Below are 24,899 nucleotides of genomic sequence, written 5' to 3'. Positions count from 1 at the left end.
ATAAATATTCATTAAATAAATATACAGGAATACTTGATGATTAATGGATAGAATTACCTGTAGGAGATTTCAATAAAATAGTTGTTCGGAGTTCCAATACGTCAATTAAAGAACAAAGCGTTTTTTTTTTTTCCCCCAAAGATTTTATTTATTTATTTGTGTGAGAGAGAGAACAAGCAGGGGATCCTATAGGCAGAGGAAGAAGGAGGATCCGTGATGAGCAAGGAGCCTGATGCGGGACTCCATCCCAGGACCCCAGGATTATGACCTGAGCCAAAGGGAGATGCTTAACCAAGTGAGCCACCCAGGCATCCCAGAGCAAAGATATTTTTGAAAAGTGTTCCATGTGAAAGTTTTCTCATTGTAATACCCCATCATCCTTAGTTGAAAATAGAACTTTAACAGCCATTCCTCTCTGCCCACTTTACTGTATTAGTTTCCAACCCATTAATTCTAACAAATTAATACAAACACATTTATATATCAAAAGAAGATATTGAAAACACTATATATTATGAAGATAGAAATTACAAATTATTTACAATGCTTTTATATCAGCCATCTCTGAACTAGCCTATTCATTTTAGGGAAGAACATATTGTATTACTGTATGGTTTGTAATGTTCCTATAATATTTTTGCTTTCGTGGTATATAGTCTAAATGTTTTATCAAATGCTAAGAACTGTTCTCACTACAAATTCATTTTCCACAGAGAGAAGCAATGCATAAGCTACTGATTCCATGAACCTAGCATATGTAGACACTTTATTTTTAATATTGTCATGACATTTTTAACTGAAAAATAAACAAGGCATTTAGAAAACACTATTTGAGAAAGGTTTCTATTATTATACTAAAATATTTATATAAAATATGTAAAACTACCAACTTGTGCAATAGTGTAAAATTAACATTTAAGTACATATTATACTGGACTGTCTTGTGAACACTTTGACGTTATTTTGTTAGGATGGGCCTGGTACCAGATTTTATATCCCTATTATTATTCAGAAACATGTTTTATGATAAGAATCGAGTTCAAAGTGTGTGTATGTGTATATATGGATATGTGACAATGTGTGTGTGTGTATAGATGTAAATATTTGGATATTAAACAGTCCATCAATAAATTAATGTTTTTAAATTATTATAATTTTTAAGTAGCACATATTTACCGGTGATATTTTCATTAAATTAATTATCAGAAGGTAAATAATATGGGATGCCTGGGTGGCTCAGTTGGTTAAGCGTCTGCCTTCAGCTCAGGTCATAATCCCAGGATCCTGGGATCGAGCTACGCATCGGGCTCAGCCGGGAGTCTGCTTCTCCCTCTGCCTGCCTCTCCCTCTTGTGCTTTCTCTCTCTCTCTGTCAAATAAATAAATAAAAATCTTTAAGAAAAAGGATAACTAATAGACCTCAGAGGGAAATAAGAAGTTGAGGTAGCCAAATTTTGATTGAAATTGAAGACTGAATGTAGGGGTAGTCTGAAAAAGACAGGACTAAATTAAACATTATAGAGTAAAATTGAGCATGACCTGTGGATTTTTTTTTTTTTTTGAGGGAGGGATAAGAAGAATATATAAGTGTAAAGTTAGAACCAAAATGGGAAAAAGTAGGAGGGTAGAAAAAAATCTTTTTTTTCCCCATAGGTTTGCCTAAGACTTCCTGAACAAAGCTGATGAGAAAATCTTCACTATTTAACAAGGAATAACACTGCATAACAATGTGTCTAGCACTGTATTGAGATAATGTATTATGTACTTTATTCCTCAGAAGCAACTCTGTGATCAGGACTGTTATTCCTATTTTATGTATGAAAACAAAGACTCACATATCCTAAAACTCATACAAATATAAGGAACTCAAAATTTCAAACCAGATATTTCCATCTCTAACTAGAAATTGTATACCAGTGAGAGCTGGGGGATTAAAAGTTAAATGAGGTAAAATAGTAAAATCTTCTAATATTTAAACCAAAAGAAATTTTCTTGATTGTAAGTGTTGCTGAGAATCTTTTATTTCTATACAGAAGATAATTCCTTCTCAAATTTTTCTCTGATGACTTCCAGACATCTGTTTTTTAATTCTTGATTCTTCTTCTGCTTTTAGGAATATATTCCAAGCATAATATTATCTGACTTCTTAACTTCAGTCATGCAATCTTTCATTATTAGACCCAAAAACTCATTAATACAGACCAAAGGTTTCTTGCCGGGGGAAAATGGAACATAGTTCCTCCAGGATATCACCTACTAGTTAATAGTTTTCTATGGCCCCAGTAGGCCTCGGTGTCCTGATTTCTGTGTCTGGCATGGATAAATCCACTCTATTCTCAGTTTTCAGTGTCTTGTGTGATTAGACATAAGATCAGTTTTAAAAAAATGGTATTGTTTTCTAAGACTTGTTTCTTCTTCTGAGATATGTGTCCTCGCTGACTATTTTACATACATTTAAGACATAAGGAGTAGCATGGGAATTAAAAACAGAGACAATATAATTTAAAACAGAGTAAAAATAAATAAATACAAGTAAGAAGCATATCCATGGAAATATGTAAAAATGTGATGAGTGTCAAATATAGAACAATATATTTTCTCAGAATTAAATCCAAGTTTCATGTGGAAGAACTGAAGATTGCATGTAGTTGTTAAAATGTGCTTAGAAAAATATCCTTGCAGAGATGATATAATATATGTGCCTTAAATCTCTCAATCTTTGATTTGACTTTTCTTTTTTTCCCCACCTTCTACCTTCTGCTCTCTCTACCTACTGGCCACACCTTACTGTATTATTTTCTCTTGCAAGGTTGCTAGTCGGCCAGTATCTCCTGGTGTGGCTAGACCAATTTTTTATACCTGTGGGTTTTTGAGATAAAGCTGACATCAGAGTTGGTGACTATGATTTAACTCCATATGGATATTAAATGTAACCCTTTGTCTTAGTTTCCCACTGCTGCTATAACAAATTTCCACAAATTTAGAACTTAACACACATTTAACAACTAGCATCAAACAACATCTAACTTTTTGCAGGTCAGAAGTCCTAAAATAAAGATACCAGTATTCTGTCAGTTCTGAGTTCTGACATCAAGGTTTCATTCCTTCTGGTGTCCAGTGGACAATCCATGTCCTTGTCTTTTTTAGTTTCTAGAGGCATTTGCATTCCTTCACTTGTGGCCCTTTCCTCTACCCTCATAGCTTTCACTCCCTTTTTCCCTTCCTTATATCTCCTCTTTTACTTTGACTCTCTGGCCTCCCTCTTGTAGGAACTCTTTTGTTAGCGTGGGGCCCACCAGGATAATATGCCCATCTCAAGATTCTTACCTTAATTACATGGCAGAGTCCCTTTTGCTATGTAAGGTAACATTCACAGGCTCAGGGCATTAGGACCTGGATATCTGTGTGTGTGTGTGTGTGTGTGTAGAATTATTCTGTTTACTACACCCTTATCTGTGTTTTTCCACAGCTATTTTTTTTTTATACTCTGTAAACTTTTGTCCCTTTCTGTGAATCTTGTGTTTAAAATCAAATAAAATATAGATTCTTTTTCTAAGTAGATAAGGACTGTCCTTATTGTTCTCATTATTGGGCAGATTTCTCACACCAAGTCATCTTACAGAAGGCCTATCTGACTCAGAACCCGGGCCTGACCCAGTGATATTGTAGTTAGAAGTTGACAGGTCACAATGATACAAAATGTGTTCGCCTGTATTAACCAGAATTATGTTGGCTACTTTCTTCTGATGGAGTTGTGGGTATGACAGACATTCAGAGTCTAGTGGATTCTTTTTTGGAACTTTAATTTTTGTTGTTGTTGTTAACAAAACTGGCCAGTCACCTGATTATCTGTTTGTCCAATTGCTTCTGGAGATGAGGATTGATTTGATGGGGAAGGTTTTGGGCAGGGAAATAAGGATTCATGAATTGTATGGAACTTTCTGGGACACATGAACTGTTTGGTACAGTTGTCCTTTTGGAATGTAGGTGATCATGGCAAGCCAGATATGGAGAGTTCGAGAGGTACAGAAATTAGAACTAAAGAGACTGAGTATTCTAGTGACTCTCTGGAGATAGTATTTAAATCATGCACTATAAAAGACATTAAGGCCACCTAGAGAAATGGTACTTAAAATAAATGCAAATTACCAAATCAGTGTGTTAATAGCAATAGGAAATAAGTTGTAGCTGGTGTAACAAGTTGTTAAGAAGAGACATTGCCAGGCTATAGTTAGTGCCTGTAACCTTTTTGCTTCTTTTTGGTAGTTTTATAAATGGGAATTGGAAATGTACAAGAAAAGCAGTTAAAGGGTGAGGGCACATAATGAGTTCAGATTTTATATGTTTCTTAGAATTCAACAAGCATTTTTAATACTATGTTACAGCAGTTTACCCTCTTTTTCAACACAATGTTAGACAAATTGATCAAAGAAATGCTGATCAATTGATTGATTTTGATCAAAGCATTACTCTTAAGATTCTGGTGACTAGGACACAAAGATGTGAACTTGATGATGGTAAAAGATATGGATTTATAACTAGGTGAAAGACTGTATACAGTGGTGTCAGTTATCTAAAGAGAGGGTTCTAGCATATCTCTCAGGATCTCAAATCAGTCATGTCCATTTCAGTAATTGTAACCAGTCAAGTTATCACTTGAAAAATATGAAGTAGTCGTAACCACCAGGTTTGAGTGTGACAAAAAGCAGGGAGGCTTGGTACATACTTTATGTTACAGAATAAAGAATCCACAGTGTTTGGACAACAAAGAGTGAAGGACCAAAACAAGTAAGTATTTTAAAGTGATAAATGTAAGGTATTGTCCCCAGATCCAAAGAGCCAACTATACACAGGACAGGATTACTCAGCAATAGCATGTGTCACAGAGGTTTCGGATTGTACTTCCTAGTGAGATCAATATGAATCAATAGTGTGATTAGTTCCTACAGAGCTAATGGGATCATTTATTTCATAAACAGAAATAGAGTAACCAGATTGAAGAAGTGATAGCCAGGCCATGTAGGAGTCTTGTCAGTTCTGGGTACCATCCCATAGGTGCTTGGTGAAATTAGAATAAATTAAGAGAATGACATCCCATGAAATGAAAATAATTGTTGTTGAGGGCCCCTTAGATACCTAACACTTCATAACTGCTTTACAGAAGTTACTTCATCTCAAAAAAAAAAAAAATGGCCTAGGTAATGATGACATGTCTGTGGGTGACATCAGGCAAAAGTTACCTGCTTGTCACAAAAGGGCCTATTTGGTACAATTACACAGATGATTCAGCATCTAGTTCCTGACTGCACACTGGGCCAGAGATTGGAGCTGATCACAACAGTGGGTATATCTTTCAGGGCTGATTCAAGTTCACTAAATTCACGGAGACAGATTTTACCCAATTTGGCAGTTCAGTAGTTCTGAGCGGGGTGGGGGGGGGGGGAACACTTCGACATCAACTAAAACTGATAAGGGACCAGGACAGCATATTTTGCCACTGTGAACATCATATGCCAAATTGCAATAGAAGGTAACTTGATGCATCCATTGTCTTAATGGGTCTAGATTTTACATAAAACTATATAAATAAAAGCCCTGATTTATGATATCCTCACTTCTGAAAGGTGCTTCTGTAGGTACCACCATTGGTTATATGATTAAAATTAAGGAAATGTCCCCAATTAATTCTGATATACCATTGATTAGAAGATGCACCTCAGTTTTAGAAATGTTACAATGTGAATAAAATGATGTGTCCTAGAATTGATGAAATATATCACGTAGAGTCTTGCCAGCCTGAAGAAATAGTTGTTCACATTAAAGAACATTTTCATATCTCTGCTCTAAAGCATTAAATCTAGAGCGAACTCTCTGGTAGTGTTGTAATTTGCCTATATCCCTGTTCTTTGGTGGTAGAAGCTCCATGGTTGTGCCCCAAAGAGTGCCTACTAGCATTACTGTTTCTGTGCTATACGTGTAAAAGCTTAGACTCAGGTAAAGCATCTTTTCCTTGGTGACAGACTCACAATATATTTTTCTTCTGGTATTAGATCTCTGATCTTGATTATCCCCTGTTCTCTGTAGACTAGCAGGCAAATGGTAGAGTCCAATGAAGCTTAGACTTCCAGTTTCACCAAGTTTTGAAGAGAATGCAATGGCTATGTCATTGATGTATATTGTTTCTAAAGGAAGGGGGCAAGGTGGCTTCCATTTCTTGCTTCCGACTAAAGGTAATTCAGACCTATAGCCACCATCCCAGAGGACTGAAGGAAAACTAGTGTTGAGCATAATTGCGGCTCTCTCCGCAGGGTCAGGTAAGCATCTGACGCTCTTACATGCTATCTATTGAAGAGTGGAAGGTCCCTTAGGTTTAGTCCGTCATGGTCGCCATACATGTCCTTTCAGGAGAAGTGGGCAGGTGGTGTTTTCTTTCATCCCCAGCAGAACACACTAGATGTGTGACCCTCTTCCTGTCCACCCCCAATAATCCTTGCCCCCAGCAGTGGGCTGTGGTCTCTGACACCTCACACAATGGCTCAATTAATTTTGGTGTTCCCAGAGGACAAGTGACAATGTGGTCAGGTAGGTTTTATTTAGCCTTGCAAACTACTTTACCCACAAAAATCTGATGACTATTATGAAACACAACTATTATGAAACAGATTGTGGGGTGGAGGGAGTCAGTGGCATGATGCAGAGAAATCATAAGCTGGTATCTCCGCCACATTTTTGTAAGATAGCTTTCTTCAAATACTTGAAAGATTACCAAACAGAGGAGGGATTCACTTTTATTCCACATATTTTCCGAGGGGTAATATGAAACCATTGGATAGATTTTCTTTAAAACCAAATCTTAGTTTGTACAGCAAGGAAATTTATGAGCTAAAATTCTCAGTAATGGGGTGGCCTGCCATGGCAGTGAGTACTGTCTTTGGATAATGATCTCAAGATCAGTTCTTTAAAGGGGTTTTAAGTGTCCCGATTCCTTCGTTCAACAAATATGTACTGAGCATCAGTATGTACTAGACACTCTTTTAGGTGTGGTGATTACAGCCATGGAAAAGTTTTCATAGGTGGGAAGTTACATGCACCACTTTGCTAGGATATCTTTCTAACTTGTAAGTTCTGATTTTTTAGGTGGACAGATCTGTTTATAGGCTGGCTATTTAGAATACCTTTGGAGAATTGTAAGGCTATTGGTTTGTAATGGTTTCCTTCTCAGGTGTTAAGAATATTTAATATATGTTTTGTTAATTGCTTTCACTACCCTTCCACTTGAACCAGCTTCCCCCCAACCCCATCCTTTCATTTTAGTGGAAAACATCTCCTCTCTTACATATCACCTGCCCAACAGAATGCATTTTTGTTTCTTTTTTGCAATGAAATGAACAATCATTTTACAACAGTTTTAGCACCATTTGTAATATTAATTCTTTTGGAAAATATACCTCTCTTCTGGAACACTTAAATGGTCACTTAAGAACAGGCTGTTGCCTCTATATGTAATGTGTTTGTTAAGAGTTCAGGAACTGCTGGGGCGCCTGGGTGGCTCAGTCTTTAAGGATCTGCCTTCGGCTCAGGTCATGATCCCAGGGTCCTGGGATCGAGCCCCGCGTCGGGCTCTCTGCTCTGCGGGAAGCCTGCTTCTCCCTCTCCCACTCCCCCTGCTTGTGTTCCCTCTCTCGCTGTGTCTCTCTCTGTCAAACAAATAAATAAAATCTTAAAAAAAAAAAAAAAAGGAGTTCAGGAACTGCTTTGCACCAACGAACAATTATCTATTTTATGTCATTTTTGTATCTGTATCTGATAGAAAAGGGTAAGGATTCCTATACTATTAATTACTTTGCTGTCTGAGGTTTTAGTCTGTTTCAGATAAGTCCACTAAGTTAAAAAAAAAGTAAAATTGGAAATGACTTATTTAATATTTAATTTTTATTTTATTCTTACAAAGAACATATAGCCATTATAGTTATCACTGGTAAAATGAACTCACTTAAAGGTTCATTTTTCATGTTGAACCAACCAAACTTTCTTGTTACATTTAAAAAAGAAATCTTTCAGTTTTTAAAATTTCTGTAATTTGAGAGTTTATCATCTAACAGTACTAGCTGGTTGTAAATCAGAGATATAAAATCACAGAGCCTATGTAAAGTTGTGTCAAGCATGAAATTAATACTTCTGAGACATTTTTATGAGAAATATATTAAATCCAATAAGTTGCTTTGTTCCAGAACCCTGCAGACTTTAGGGAAATAACTATAAATTTGTCTCTTTTAACCAAAAAGAAATATTCATATTAACATTTGTATGCCGATAAGTTTTACTACACAGTACTATTACCTTTTAAAAATCTAAATATGATTAATTTGTGTTTACAAATCTTGTATTCCTGAACTATGTACAATTAAATCATACCTTATAATACAAACTTTTTGTTCTTTATTATATCCCTTTAATTCTTAAACTTCAAAGTGTTTCATTGTTCTGTGATTTAACTATACAATATGTGACATGCAACTGGCAGAAAACACATCCTGATTCGTTAACTGTAACATCAAATTGAAACTAAAATTCTCTAACATTTTATTTCCTCTCCCCTCTCTTCTTTCATTCCTTCCTCCTTTTCTCTTTTTCTCCCTCCATAATTCCTTCCAAAGTTTTGTAATTTTTTTCTTTTCTCTTTTGTCTTCTTTTTTCTCTGTCATATACAAACTAAGTCCTTAAATTTTGACATTTTAAAAATTACTTTAGGCCAGTTTCCAGAAAATTCAGAATAAACTATAATATTTACTTATTTATCCAACAAATAGTTGTTGATTACCTGATGCATGCACTGAAGACATAGACCCTTATTAGTGTTTTTAAAATATTGAATTTTAAATATTTTAAATGTTTTAAAATTTGAATTTTAAGGAATGCTGTATTCTTTTTTTTTTTTTTAAGATTTTATTTATTTATTTGACAGAGAGAGAGAGTACTAGCAGAGGGAGTGGCAGGCAGAGAGAGAGGGAGAAACAGACTCCCCGCTGAGCAAGGAGCCTGACTTGGGGCTCAGTCCCAGGATCCTGGGATCATGACCTGAGCCGAAGGCAGACGCTTAACCGACTGAGCCACCCAGGCGTTCCTAAGGAATGCTATATTCTCGATCCAATGTTTGAGTCCATGTAGGGAAGCATGATGGAGTTAGAAATATGGACTCCATAACCAGACTCTCTGGGCTGAAATTCTAGTTCTGACAGGACCTTAAACTGACCTTAAACTTATTTATCTTCAGTTGCCCTATCTGTAGCATAGGAATAATAGTTATTACCTTCCTCAAAAGAAGAATGTGCATATATATATTTATATTTATATAATTTTTGTTATATACAGGTTAATATTTGTAAACTTTATATATACATATAACTAAACTATGTGTATGTGCTTGGAATAGTATATTGAGTATTCACTGCATTTTATAATAATGACCTTTTTTTTCTTCAACTTCACCTCTTCCCTTCCTCTATCCCATTCCCCTTTGTGCTTGCTCCTCCTTTTCCTCTTTCTCTTATTCCTCTTCCTCCTCCCTCATTGTTCGAAGCACATTAATAAAGTTGTATCACATAAGAATGTATATAAATTTGCCTGCGTGATACAAAATCAAGATAATTATAGCAAAAAATATTCACGACTTTATGGCATGTTAAAGTGGCTTTCAAAGCTAATAACTGCCTTCAGGAGTAAACTGGCAGGTACCATGAATCTTTTACATAAAGACTACTGTAGGTGGGACATGCTAATAATCTCGTGAGAAATAAGAAACTGTAGAGAAATTAGAGTAACACAGGGAAAATACCATATGTCTTGGCAGCATAACTGTTTTAGCTTCATCATGCTTATTTCTTTCTCTGGATTGTGGTGGGCAGATTCTAAGTTGGCCCTCAAAAATCCTCCTGCCATTCATGCCCTTGTGTAATCTCCATTACTTGAGTTGTGGATGATGAATTTACTGACTTCACTTCTAATGAGTACAATATAGTGTAAGTGTTGATATATTGTTTCTAAGGTTAGGGGAACAAGAAAGACTTTGGCTTCTGCCTTGCTTGCCCCCTTTTGCTCTCTTGCCTGCCCTGGGAGAAGTCAGTTGCCGTGTTTTGAACTGGCCTATGGAGATGTCCAACTGGCCAGGACTAAAGACTCTGGACAGTGACCAGGGAGAATATGCCTTCAGCCATGTGAATCCACTTGGGAGCAGATTTTCCAGTTGGGCCTTGAAATTTCTGCAGATTACATGTGACACCTTGATTGTGGCCTAGTGAGAGAGACCCTGAGCCTACAGAAACTATGAAATAATAAATCTTTGTTGTTTTAGGCCACTAAGTTTCGGGATAATTTGGTATACAGCAATGGATAACTAACACGCTAATGCTATGTGTCTTTCTTGGCATTGATTAGCACTAAAGTCCTTGAAAAGGAAAGATTCTGTGTGTTTTTTGCAAATGATAGTGAAACATATAAGGTATATGGGTTAGGATGACAGCTCAGTAGGCTACCAACAGCCGTGTTACATTTGTGGAGCAGGAAATCATATAGTAGGATTCAAATGGCTTTTAATTTACATGTAATGGAGTTGATTGCATTAAAATTAAATGCATTAGAATAGAATGTTATAGAATAGAATGGAATGGAAGAAAATCAACAGAAGAGAAAACAAAATATCTACTGTTTTAGAAGTAGTCAGGGTAAGTATTGTGTGTGTGTATGTGTGTGTTCGAAACCCTGGGAACGTGTACACATTCAGTGGTTTGCTGGAAGGACTTTCAGTACTCAGAGGCAATTGTACTCACAGCCATATTTTATTAACACAATCAACAAGAATAGATAGATTAGGCTGAGTCTGGAGGAATCCAGGCACAGACTTCCTACGTTCCCCTTGACCCCCACTCCCACTCCACGCTCACAGCTAAGTCACACAGGACGTACTCCTCAATCCAGCAGCAAAATAGAGAAACGTGTCCAGCCCAGGAAAGCTTGCTTGACCCCCAGAGTCCAAGGTTTTTATTGGGGACAGGTCATGTAGGAGCAACAACCAGCCTCAACTATTGGCATTTCAAACTTCAAGAAAGGAAATCAGGCATTGAGCAGCCTAGGCTGGTAAAACAACGAGGCTCCCAGCAGCCAGCCAAGGGCCAACCCACAAATAGGCTCTGTTGAAGGCAACAACTTCAGGCCTTCTGTGTTAATGCTTTCCGCACAGGGTGTGTATACATTTGCATGCTTTAAAATGGCAGCCCTTCTCTTATATCAAGCCTGAAATGGAAAAAAGAAAAGACCCTTAAGAATATTCATTTTTTAAGAATCAATCCATGTTTCATCTCTGCACATTTTCTAAATGCCTGAACTTTCTACGTGGTTATTATTATTTGCACCTTGATAGGGGAGTGTGTTAGATTCTTACAGCTATCATGGATTTCATTCTTCTTGCCCTGATAACGCTGTGCTCTGTGGTGATTGGCATTAGACTTATATCTGCCCAAGGCTCTGTTAGAATAGACGACATCATCATATATATATACACGCTTTCCCTTTGAGTAGGTGTTTGCAAACTGTGGCTTGGGGGTAAATTTGGACCACTGACTGCTTTTGTAAATAAAATTTTAATGGAACATGGCCACACCCATTTGTTTACGTCTTGGCAGTTGCTGTTTTTACAATCAACCAGACTTGAGTAGTTGCAATAGAGACTTCATGGTCTGCAAAGCCAGAAACAATACTAAGCAAAATTGCCAAACTCTGCAATAAAAAAGCAGAGTGGCTTGCACAAATATTGAGTAAATTATTCAACACCCTTAGATAATAAAAGATTGATAGAAGAATAGATATGACAGTTGATAATAAAATTTTATTGCAGTACCGTTCTTCGTTTTTCCTCATGGATACTTGTCAAGCAGTTGTGATATAATGACACTTGTTTCTCTCACAGCTTCCCTAGAAATATTAATCACTATTTTGTGTAGTATTGACTTAAGCCTCCTCTAAACCAAAAGTCTATCAGCAACCTTAATACTGGGATCGTAAGAAATAGATATTAAGAGGACAAAAGTAATCTGTTAAGAATTATTTTCTCAGAAATTCTGTTAATCCAAATGTCAGAAAAAAATATTTGGCAGACATAACCAGAAGTAGTAGAAAATAACAGATTTCTTGGAATGAAATTTCAATAGCAGTGGGCTCACTGAGAATCCAAAAGCTTTTCCGCCTTGCCAATGTCATCTTACGCTCAATAAATAAAAGATTTAAAGTATGAATCAAAGTTAAAATTAGTGACAATAACATTGGTTAACTCTTGAGAATTAAACATTTTCCACAGGTAAGAATAAGCAAAGAAAAAAATCAAAAGCTGTTCTTCCTCGTGAAGGACCTTGGAATTTATCTCTCACATGCTAGTGTTTCACAGACTGCATGCTATCTTATTTACTTACCTATTAAAAAGTATATTCAACTGATAAATTATTGAACACTACATCTGAAACTAATGATGTACTACATGTTGGCTATTGGAATTTAAATAAAAAAATAAAAGTTTATTCAAATTTATTTAAAGAAAAGATTTTAAAGATGCCTTTGACAGGGGCACCTGGGTGGCTCAGTCAGTTGAACATCCGACCAGTAATATCAGCTCTGGTCATGATTTCGGGGTTGTGGGATCCAACCCAGCATAGGGCTCCAAGCTTGGTACGGAGTCTGTTTGGGATTCTCTCTCTCCCTCACCCTCTGCCCTCCCCCTGCTCATGCTCACTCCCTCTCTCTCTCTCAATAAATAGATAAAATCTTTTTTAAAAATGACTTTAAAAGTACTGTGAATATAAACTTATCACCATAGAGGTATACCCCAAAATGAATACACCGAAGCAATATTTAAAAATTTTAATTACGTATTGCTGCCTGCAAGTGCCTCAGAGACTAAAAACCTGCTTTTTGGTACAGCAAGAAAATACAATAGAGTTCTGGTGCTATATTACAATGGGTCTAGGAAGGAGAATAGAAGAGAATGAAGTAGGATGGACTAGTGAGATGGTGGGATTTTATCCAGGTAAGACATGATAACAATCTTTTAAGAACAGTTTTAGTAACAATTTGATGAACACTTAGGAAGGAAAAATTTGTAGCCCTTGGTGGTGACCAATTTAATTAGGGTAGGTTGGGGAGCAAGGGAGGAGAGTGGTTGGGTAAGGGGGAATCTTTGTCTGAAGTAAGAAATGTATGAAGTGGAGAAAGTTAAAGGAAAAGAGAAAGAGTATAAATATGAACTAGAAAGTGGCAAAATACAGTGAAAAAGTATAAAAAACAAATTTGGACCAGGACTAGTCACCCTGGCTGTTTTTTCTCTTTTTCCTTTTTTTTTTTTTTTGTATTTTTAGCAAATTGGGCATATTTGTATACATTTATAATATTAAATGAATATTATTATCAATAGCAACAACATATGTCATTTTCATATTGCACTTTCTATTTTCCCAAGTAATTTCGGTAATGATATCATCTGTCTTTACCTTCAATAGAGTTCTGAATTGGCAGTTCTATAACTATAGAACACTTATTAATATTATGATTTTTAATTCCTCTGTCTGAGAAAATCCATTTTCAGTGAATCATCTGATTTTAACAAGGCCTGCCTAACCCAGTTTTCTACACAGGCAGCAAAGCAAGAATGAGTCATGGAACTCATCAAAGATCTGAGGGAACTGAGTTGAACTCGTTTCTAATTTTTTATTTTGTTTTGTTTTATTTTATTTTTTATTTTATTTTTTTATTTTATTATTTTATTTTATTTTATTATTTTATTTTATTTTTAGTGAGGGAGATGAGGGGAGAGGGGCAAAAGGAGAGGGGAGTGAGAGAGAGAATCTTAAGCAGGCTCCATGTCCAGGAGGAGCCCCACGCCAGGCTGGATCTCACAACCCAAGACCACAACCTGAGCCGAAATCAAGAATCGGAGACTTAACCAACTGAACCACCCAGGTGTCCCTGAACTCATTTCTATTAGTCTCTAGTTATTCATAGCTTTGCCTTTACTAAAGGCTGAAATTCACTGGGATAGGGTCTCTCATATATTTATAAACAGAAATGAACTTTTCCATGGTATTTTATGAGCCTTACTCCTGATAATAACATTTAAAGTGGCAGTTGTCTATTTATGAATGTGTTTCAAATCTTTAAAAGGTTGAAAATGTGGGTTTAATTTTGAAATTTGCTGCTAAGTGAAAAATCTATACATTTTCATGTGAAACTTTTTCCCCCAGATTTAATTTTTGCATTATGTTATGTATAGCCAAGTGGTATTCATTATTTTTTAAAGCATGGGAAAATGGCATCTAAAACTACCTTTGATTTGATTCTTTTTGTTACTGGATTGCTAGGTTCTTGTCCCAGATACACTAAAGAATTGGAGACCTGAGAGCAGAATGGGGAGATAGAGCTTATTGAGTAGATAAGTATAGGGCATTTTTTAAAGATTTTATTTATTTATTTGACAGAGAGAGAAAGAATATAAGCAGGGGGAGTGGCAGGCAGAGGGAAAGGGAGAGAGAGTGGCTCAGCAGGGAGCCGGGTGTGGGGCTTGAACCTAGGACCCTGGGATCATGACCTGAGCTGAAGGCAGATGCTTAAACAACTGAGCCATCCAGGTGCCCCCAAGTATAGGACACTTTTTTTTTTTTTAAGATTTTATTTATTTATTTGAGAGAGAGAGAATGAGAGACAGAGAGCATGAGAGGGAGGAGGGTCAGAGGGAGAAGCAGACCCCCTGCCGAGCAGGGAGCCCGATGCGGGACTCGATCCTGGGACTCCAGGATCATGACCTGAGCCGAAGGCAGTCGCCCAACCAACTGAGCCACCCAGGCGCCCAGTATAGGACACTTTGAAGAGGGGAAGTCTGAGCAAGAGTGGCAACGGCCCCGAGCAGCTCTGGCTTCATCCTTTGAAGCCTGGTTTGTGTACCTGTAAATGTGGCTTTGATGGACAGCTGGTGGTTATATGTTTGGCCTCTGCACATGCCTCCCTCCATCATGCATTGTTATAGTTGTATTTATCTATGCATTGTATATTTATGAGTGTCTAATGAACTTTGTCGTGACTGTAAAGGTAGTGAAGGACAAGTTGCACCCTTTGTGCCCATGCTTAGCTCTTAGAAGTCCCCTTGTGGCTTTTTTTTTTTTAAAGATTTTATTTATTTATTTGACAGAGAGACAGTGAGAGAGGGAACACAAGAAGGGGGAGTGGGAGAGGGAGAAGCAGGCTTGCCACTGAGCAGGGAGCCCAATGTAGGGCTCGATCTCAGGACCCTGGGATCATGACCTGAGCCAAAGGCAGACGCTCAACCAACTGAGCCACCCAGGCGCCCCGCCTTGTGGCTTTTGAGCCAAGTCTGTGGCTGGGCCTTTCCTGTTCTGTTAGCCCTTAGAGGTGGCTCTGAAGGTGTGGCTGTTAACCCCGGGGGTTGGAACCAAGCATGTGGCCAGCACCTGCTTTATCCCTCCTCGCTCATGCCTGACTAACTGCCTAACATTTTCATCCTTAACAAATGAAAAGATCCAGGTATAGTCCTTTTTTAATATAAGTGAATGTTACTGGAGGGAAGTATACAAGAGAAGTAACTGGAATTTGCTATTCAGTTAATCTAAATGAACACTCCATGATTGACCCCATATGTTTGTTTCATACTGAAGACTTAAAGTATGTCCTGTAACACATGATCTATACATACTGCTCCACCAAATCCAATCCAGAGTCTCCACATAAACTACCCAATTAAGAGCAGGTAAAAAGCAAGCAGACGGAAATTCTAGAACTTTTTATTTCATAGAAGGATATCAACAAATAGCATTCAAATTTTGGATTCTCGGTGAATAGGTAACCTAGATCATAGATGAAAATTTAGCTAAAAGTTCGAAGAAAAACATTTCTTTCAACATATTTTTTCCAATAAGCCATTTTCAACATCCTCCCCAATCCACGTCCTGACATTCAAGAGTAGTTCTAGAACATGAATCTCCCTCACCTTACCGTTCTTCCCCTGCAAATGCATTATGGCCCAAGAAGCAGGGGGAGATTAATAGGTTCCATTACTCTGGACTAAACAGTACAAAGTCTATTAGGGGACAATCACAGTCACTTACTCCCAAAGGAAAGCTGCCCATTGCTGCTGAGAGTAACAGCTAACAAAGCTCTTCAGTCATAGGTTGGAGTTAAAGTGGAGGAAAATAGGTCAGTATAAGGGAAGAAATGAGAAAGGAAGAGGGTTGGTTGGTGGGAGGAGATTTGAGGAATGTCAGGTACCTGCAGAGACAAAAGAAAGAGACCAGAAGGAGGAAGAAAGGATACATGTGCAAAAGCCTCAGCATATAAATTACACTTACCCTGTACTCCAAGCACTTTTCAGTTTCAATTCTTGTTGCTAAACCAGAATATTTGTATCAATTCCAGGCCATGCAAAAATATTTAATCTTTGGAATGCTTAATGAGATTGAATGTGACCAAGCTTCTTGCCACAGTTTTGAGCAGCAAAGCTTTGCTTAGAAAAATCAAGCTTCATTTCTTTTTTTCTTTTTCAAGTGCAGCACTTTGCATAACATCATACAAAATTGGAATGTGCACTTTATATTTATAGAGGATTCAAAATATATTTAAAAATGGAACAACTTGAGTATTTGAAATAATCAGCTGACTGATCCTTGATCATGCAGAGTTCATCCACATATTCACTCTTTTCATCAGTGTGTCGTATTTATAGTAAAGAGAAAGGATTTATAGGAATGAATAAAGTTATATAGTGTTTGCTTTGCCCAAAGAAGTCTTATTGTGTCTGTAGTTATCGTGTTTAAGCTGACAGTGAGCTGTTTCTATTACTGCAAAAATTACTGTTTACAAGCTATGAGAGCAAATATTTCTACTAAAATTTTATGGAAAAACCTTTTTGTGAAAGTTATAAATACATGTTTGTCCATGGATCATATTTTTTAAAAGCCCAAACCCAGCATTATAATTTTTCTATAAATATTTTTTTTACTTTGTTATAGAGAAGATAGATTTTGACTAGATAAATGTAATAATTTAAAAAGTACCAATTGCAGGATCCAGTTTTTGGGTGAGGCGTTGGATTTATAAAGATATAAAAAAAACTTTTATCTGTCTTCAATGATAGGGTTAATTATCATCTGAAGTTTTGATGATGATTTTTTAATGTTTTAATGAAGTTCTCTGATCAAATGGGCAACTCAACATAAAACAAATAATTAAGTTTATTTTATTAGTTTGTGAAACGAGGTACATATGACCTAAATCTCCACTTAATCTGTTGTCAAACATAGGAAATGTCCCTTGTGAAATGTGTTTATAGTGAAAATATCATCTTCCGTGTGTCTGAAACACTTAAATATAAATAATTTGCAGACAGCCGTTTCTGCATTTTTTGTCCATTGTTTCTCAACTAGAAAGCTTAATAAACATCAAAGTGCCGCAGCTAAAAAAAGTAGGCTCATTTAGATCCCAAGGTAGACAGTAATTTCGTTCCTCCAGGATTGAAGAATATACAAATCATTGAAAACTATAACCATAAGACAAACCTCCAAAATGCGTAATAGTTTTTTTTATAACTATCATCAGTGTACTCTATTATTTTAATGAGAAGAAATTCCAGACTAGCTTTCTGTCTTTGGCTTTGAAGATACAGTCTTTTTTTTTTAATGTTTTGTTCTAAACATATAATTGTAGTTTTGTGACCCTTAAGTAGTTGAAAGACATTGTTAAGTAAGAAAATCGAAGAGAACGGATTTAGGAATGTACTCTTAAGTACTTTAGTTTTTGAACTTTTGATCCTTTCGGGAAAATGACATTGTAATCAAATTATTTCAATTCAGCAAAATCTGTTAAAATGCATGTTCTCTAGAGAATGATTAAAATTTTTCAATTTGTGAAAGTGATTTAGGAGTAGAGATTGGTTTTACATGTTGATTAAAAATAGCCTATCTTCTTGAGTATGAATAAAAATTAAAGAAATTTAAAGGTGACATATTTTCACTTAGATATACATTATGCTTGAATGATGCCAAACACACCGTATAACTCAATCCACTTCTAATTTTTATTTGCTTTCATTGTATGTTAGTTTGTTGGGGAGGAATACCGAGCCCTTCTCCTCGGAGTTGTACTTCTCTAAGATAACAACCCTGACTTCTTGGCTACTCCGACTCCCCAACAAAGAAGGAATAATGCAGGAGTGGACAAGAATGACCCAAATGTGGGAGAAGTGTAGACTGTTCTGTCTCAGCCTCTCAGCCATTTCCTCACTTTCTTTTATGATTATATCTGCTGCTAGCACATGTGAATTCTCTTTCTTCCTTGCCATGACAAGCCCATCCCCAGGAGAAGGGCCTCCATTTTGTGAATTCTTTCAGTGACTTTTACTGTGTGAGTTGATTAATGGGAGTATGGAGATGGTACCAAAGCTGCAAGGTTGGAAGACCGAAGTTACATGAGTCAATCATACCACCACACTGAATGAAAACATGTATACATGTTTTTAAAATTTTGGAATTGTGAAAAATTTTCCAAACATGTAATTAGACTCATAAAGGAAAATATTTGATATTGTTATGGCAAAATAAACATAAATAAATTTAAGGGGAAAATAACTGGTTGAGAGAAGATTTTTTGACTCATACAAGAATTAATGATTTCCTAAAAAATAAAAAGAATTAATGATTTTCTTATACTCAAAAGTTTCTGCCAAATCATTCTTACTTGAGTCTCTACCACCAGTAAAAAGGGTAAGTAACATAAACAGACATTTCACACACACAGTGAATAAGCCAATGAAAGGCATTCATGCATAGACACTAGAAATTTAATTCAGCGATTCAAATCATTTAAATGAAGTCATGCTTAACTAGTAATACATGTCTATTCTTTAATAATAATAACTCACCTCGTAAGTCCTGACACTAAATGAGAAGCAATTCCATAAAAGAATATGTCAGTAATTCTAATGTGAAAAATTGTATGTCTGTCCTAACCAAAACAACAAAACAATCTCTGTAGAAAAATATCTATTAAGCAAGAAAAAAAAAAAAGTTTATATAAGTAACGGATAGATTAATATTGATGATACATTAAATGTAGTGCATTGAAAGTTTATATTAATGACTAAAGAAGGAAGAGAAGACTTGTTGGGTAGTAGTTGGTGGAAAAAGGGGGAAGAGAATCTTTCTTTAGAAGATTTTTTCTCTTTCTTTTCCAGACAGTGGGGTAACTCATGGCTATCTAGCACTTAAACTATACCTAAACATGAAGTTATCCCACTTCAACACAAAAGTTAAAGACTAGAATACTTGGAAACATGAAAGTCATGCATGTACACAAGAGACTAAGGTGTGGTAGGAGATACCAACTGCTCAGGGTTTTCACTTGGCGTACCTGCGTATGCTAAAGTCACATGTTTGGGGTTATGTGAACAGGATGGTGCATAATTCAAATGTGTTCCGTGTGACATTTCTTTTTTTTTTTTTCTAATAGCTTCTTTCTTAAAAAATCTATCAATTTTTTATTATGTTAATCACCATACATTATATCATTAGTTTTTGATGTAGCGTTCCATGATTCATTGTTTGCGTATAACAACCAGTGCTCCATTCAGTACGTGCCCTCTTTAATACCCATCACCAGGCTAACCCATCCCCCCACCCCCTCCCCTCTAGAACCCTCAGTTTGTTTCTCAGAGTCTATAGTCTCTCACGGTTTTTCTCCCTCTCTGATTTCCCCCCCCTTCATTCTTCCCCTCCTGCTATCTTCTTCTTCTTCTTTTTTTTAACATATAATGTACCGTGTGACATTTCTAACTAGTAACCATTATCTTAATTGGTAGTTGTGTCTTTGCCTGCAAATATAATGTGAAAATATCACTACTTTTTGCTTATTAATTTAGTATGTTTTGGATGAAAAAGCTGGTACAAAAATTACGTATTCTGGCATAAAGTTGTGAACTGGACACTAAGGTAAATTTGTAATATATATGCCAAATTTAACACACCGGTCACAAATTATTATCCTGATTTTAAATACCCTTTTTCGCCCCACAGCTCTAAAACATCTCCCAACCCCCATAACATAATTTTTTATTTCCTAGAAAAATCCAGAATTTTAGAACATACTTCTCTCTGAAAATCCTTCTGATTCCAGAGTGTAGTTAGAAATATGTCCTTAGATGCCTACAAAGCTCTGTGTAATTATTTTAAGTGATAACATATTGTACTGTGATTGCTGTTGCCAGCTCTTTCTCGATTCCACACACATGAGCACATACACATATACAGAGGCTGTGAGTTCTTTGTGGGATGGATGTGGATCATTTGTTCTTGTGTTACTAGTATTTCTCAAGTAGTGGATGCTAAATACTGATTTTGTTGAATGAATTATTATACAATAAAAAGGATCAAAAATATAATAATGTGAAGTGGTAGAGTACCAAAGCTTTATTATTATTGCATTTATTAATTTGTGGTAGCTTTGTTGGCATACTATTTATTTTTAACTAGTCAAAAATCTGGATAAATATTCTAGCTCTTCTGCTTACTTGCTGATTGTCCATGAACTTGCTAAGCCCATTGAGAAAGAATGAATATTGAGGGTAATTATGAAGAAGTAATGGGACCATATAATAAACAAGTGTGTATGTAGTTTGTAGCACGTGTAGACTGTGCTACTTACCTTTCACTTTGCCTTTTTTTCCTTCCAACCTCTGCCCAGATCTCATGAAGCAACTTATACAATGTGTGCTTATCTCTGTAAAAGGAAGAAAATGTAATATTTACCTCAGTGTTACTGTTATCCACAGTTTCCTATTGTCCAAATATATCGGTTTTAGTCCAAAGTCAGTCTTTTAATTATTTTAATATTCTAATTCTCTAAATTAAATAAAAAGGAATGTACAAGAATGAATATATTAGATTGGTTAAAATATAGTTTTCAGGTTGGCTTCGTGGCATGGCAGACTCAAGCATCTTCCCTGTTCCTGAAATGAGATTTTCAAGTATATCATTGTGAGCTACCATGACCCCAAGATAATGTTATGGACTGTGATTTTGTGTCAGTGATATATTGATTTCAGAAATGACACAAATCTAGTTTTGATAGTGGCATCCTTTAACCTGTAACTTCTATGTAACAATGATAAATTTTACCATTATAATGGTAAAATATATATCTGCTGCAAGAGAGAGACTACACACGCAGAAAACATTGGGTTTCTCAAAAAGCAGGGATTGTTAGTGTAGAATATTTGTATGATTAAGGACATGGAATGAGTCCTAGAGTTACCTTGCCAAGGATTTGACTGAAAAAGAAAAAAAAATGGAGTTTTTGAAACATTTGTTTTGAAACAAATGAAATGGGTTCATTTGGAGTTACTTTAAGATACATTTTCCTAGTATCTTTATGTTCTGAATCAACTTGTATTATCAATTTGTGTATTGAGTTTGAGCTTAATCTTGATACACACTATAACTTAGAGTGGCATAGTTTATCTATTTTGCAACTACAGTGCAGTCCGATTGGAAAAGTTTCCTCTTACAGCTGAACTACCAGCAGAGACATTATTTACTTTATCACTGCAGTGCCCTAGGGTTGCCCTTTAACTATGCCCTCATAGTTAAAGATAAAATATAGGTAAAGCACTTGACTTGTGGTAGGCACACAATAAATATCTACATGAAATTTAGACATTACTCATCAATTATCAAATACAATATAATATTAAGTAAAGAAAATGGGATTGGACAGTTAAACTGGATAATAAGGCTACAAAATAGAATAGAGAATATAATCCAAAGCTGATAACAAATTGCTATAATTAATTGCACCTTGGGGCGCCTGGGTGGCTCAATCGTTAAGCGTCTGCCTTCGGCTCAGGTCATGATCCCAGTGTCCTGGGATCAAGCTCCATGTTGGTCTCCCTGCTCCATGGGAGGCCTACTTCTCCCTCTCCCACTTCCCCTGCTTGTGTTTCCTCTTTCCCTGTGTCTCTCTCTGTCAAATAAATAAAATCTTAAAATATATATATATATATATATATATATATATATAATCAATTGCACTTTGTATGGGTATGTTTTAGAAGGTCTGCTCATTAAGTGACACATTGTAATTAAAGGAAGCAAACAAATTATCTTTAGTATTCTTATTTAATAATTTTTAAAAAAATTCTACTTATTTTATTTATTTTTTTGGCATAAATAAAGTTTATATTAACAGATTATACCCCTATGTAACATTTTCCCACATTTAAAAGCCAAAGAATTTTGTTTTCTCAGAAACCATGGACAGTCTCATCTAGGAAAGAATTGGTCTCTAGTCTTAGATACAGATGATATGATATCTGGAGTTAGTATTTACAACTTACAAGCGTCACAAATGTTCTTCTTTTATGATACTAAAATGGTAGAACAGATACATTGTCTAGTTTGATGAACTTGATGGCTGTTTTGTTGGGGATGTTTTGATGGGAGAGCTTGATGCTTGTTATAAACAATGAGAAAGCATTATTTCAGATAAGGCTGTCTAGGTGCTGGTGGCTGGGTGTTCCGTGGACTTTGCTGACCTTTGTGCTGATGTTTGCTTGCAGAAGCGTAAGAGAGCATTTAGATCACAGACTAAAGTGCGTTAGAGCATACACATGCACTACTTCATTCTCATGAGTAAAGCTCCGATCACTCATTTTTCCTATTAGCTCCAAGGTCTAAAAATCAGATAATAATTTTAAAAGATGTTACCATCTGGTGAAACTAAAGAATGACAAGTGTTCCCTCCCTCATTTGGATACAACTTAATTGTTAAGACTCCTGATTCAGGAACAGTCATGTTGGGGGAACAGTGAACTTGATGCATGCCATCTAGTCTTGAAGCAACTGGAAATTCACCACCAGGGGAATCTTGGAAAGGTCTCAGCATTAAGTACCATAAAACAAAAACAAATTGTTGTTCATTCTATTTGTAAAAAATGTTTTAGAAATTAACCATTTTAGCCCTCCAATCGGTATCAAGGACAATCAGCAATTAAAGAAGAAGAGAAAATATAAAATGAAAAGTATCATCTTGAGGGATGTCACGACATTTAGAAATACAGTATAATACATGGAGCCTCTATCAAAATTAAATTATATCAAGCTTAACTGTAATAATTTTTTTTTTTTTTTTTAGATTTTATTTGACAGAGACAGTGAGAGGAGGAACACAAGCAGGGGGAGTGGGAGAGGGAGAAGCAGGCTCCCCGCTGAACAGGGAGCCCAATGCGGGCTCCATCCCAGGACCCTGAGATCATGACCTGAGCCGAAGGCAGACACTCAACGACTGAGCCACCCAGGCGCCCCTTAACTGTAATAATTTGAAGCAACCTTCAGTAAGGTCAGGTCTTCCGGGATTCAGATTTTATCTTCACAAGTAAAATAATGCTTCTCTGATTGAACTGTACTTTTAGAATATTTCATAATTCATATACAGGAGGAGTTTAATTTATTTTAAAGATTCTTTTTTTAAGTAATCTCTACACATGACTTGGGCTCAAACTTACAACCCGCAAGATCAAGAGTCACAGCCAGGCACCCCTTACAGGGGAGGAGTTTAAACACACCTTTATATCCTAGGAGAAAATTTGTTTTGAAAAATGATATAAACAAGATAAGAAAAAAATGCTTAAAGCGTGTAAGAGGTAACTTGTTCAAAGAGTGTTATACATAACATTTACATATAAATAACCTGACATTAAAAACATGTCCGTAGACACTGGAGGGTCATCACTGAGCATTCTTGGATAGCTCTAGTCCAAGTTATTATGTGTTGTTGAAGCTTATTAAGTTCTTTCATACTTCCTAATTCTAATAGGCTTTTTTCTAATTACTGCAGATTGGTGAGGTTTGACTTCAGTTCTTTGTCATTTCAGGAGACAATACGGGGACAGTCGAAAGAGGGCTGTTTAAAATCAAGACCTGTCCATCACTAGTCCCACCACTTAAGCTTTCTGATTAATTTCCTCACTTGTAAATTAGAGACAATAATATCTACCTTGCTGATTAAGTGAAAAAATGTGTGAGAGAGCACTTTAGAAATAATATAGCAGAACAGTAAATGTTAGAAATTACTCTTAAGAATGGTAACTTCCAATTTTCTTGTTCATCATTTTTTGGTTTTTTTGTTTGTTTTCCTTTAGAGAGGAAGAGAATTATATTGACAGATCTTCACAAACTCCCTTGACTTTAGGCAGTATTTGTTTCCTGCTTTAGAAGATGATGTCTCCATGTAATCTCTGGTCTGCCTCTATTTTAGGTTTTTGCTTTTTTTTTTAAACAATACTGACTACATAAGCGTCATCTTTACCTTAATGACAAAAAATTCAAATATGAACAGTTTCACATTTTAGATTTGTCGTCTGCCATAATCCTAAAACAATACCTAGGATATTAGGATACTGAAAGGTTGTTTTAGATCTGAAATTAAATTATATCTGAAATTAATAGAAAGACTTATAATTCAGTCAGGTAAGGGTGCCAAACCCTTAAATGTGCTCTTACCTGGTTCCCTGTGAAAATTCAATATTAGTAGTTTGTGTTTTTGAAATGTCTTGAAATTATCTTACAGAAAGTTTGGTTGTGGTAAATTTATTTAAAATATTTTCTTTGAGAAAAGTTTGCTAAACAGATCTTTCAATATTAAAAGAAAAAAGGTACCTCTGTAATAAAAGGAAGAGGATTAATTGTTCATCCCTCATGCCAACTCATGCTAGGTCTTTCTTTCCGGTGCAGCAACATATTTTAGGGCAACAAAGTTCAGAATGGATACCATGACCTGTTCGAAAAGTATGCAAGTTATATTAGG

The 24,899-nt window shown here is 36.0% G+C and overlaps 1 protein-coding gene across 1 annotated transcript in view; it reads left to right on the top strand.

Annotated features, from left to right (window-relative positions):
- The window catches only part of CDH12 (cadherin 12), an 875,493-nt gene that overhangs the window by 52,866 nt on the left and 797,728 nt on the right, over positions 1-24,899 (top strand). The window lies entirely within an intron of this gene.

Source organism: Leptonychotes weddellii, chromosome 7 (assembly GCF_054177405.1).
Source record: "Leptonychotes weddellii isolate Sample4059 chromosome 7, ASM5417740v2, whole genome shotgun sequence".
NCBI lineage: Eukaryota > Metazoa > Chordata > Mammalia > Carnivora > Phocidae > Leptonychotes > Leptonychotes weddellii.
This window is presented reverse-complemented; position numbering and strand designations above follow the sequence as displayed.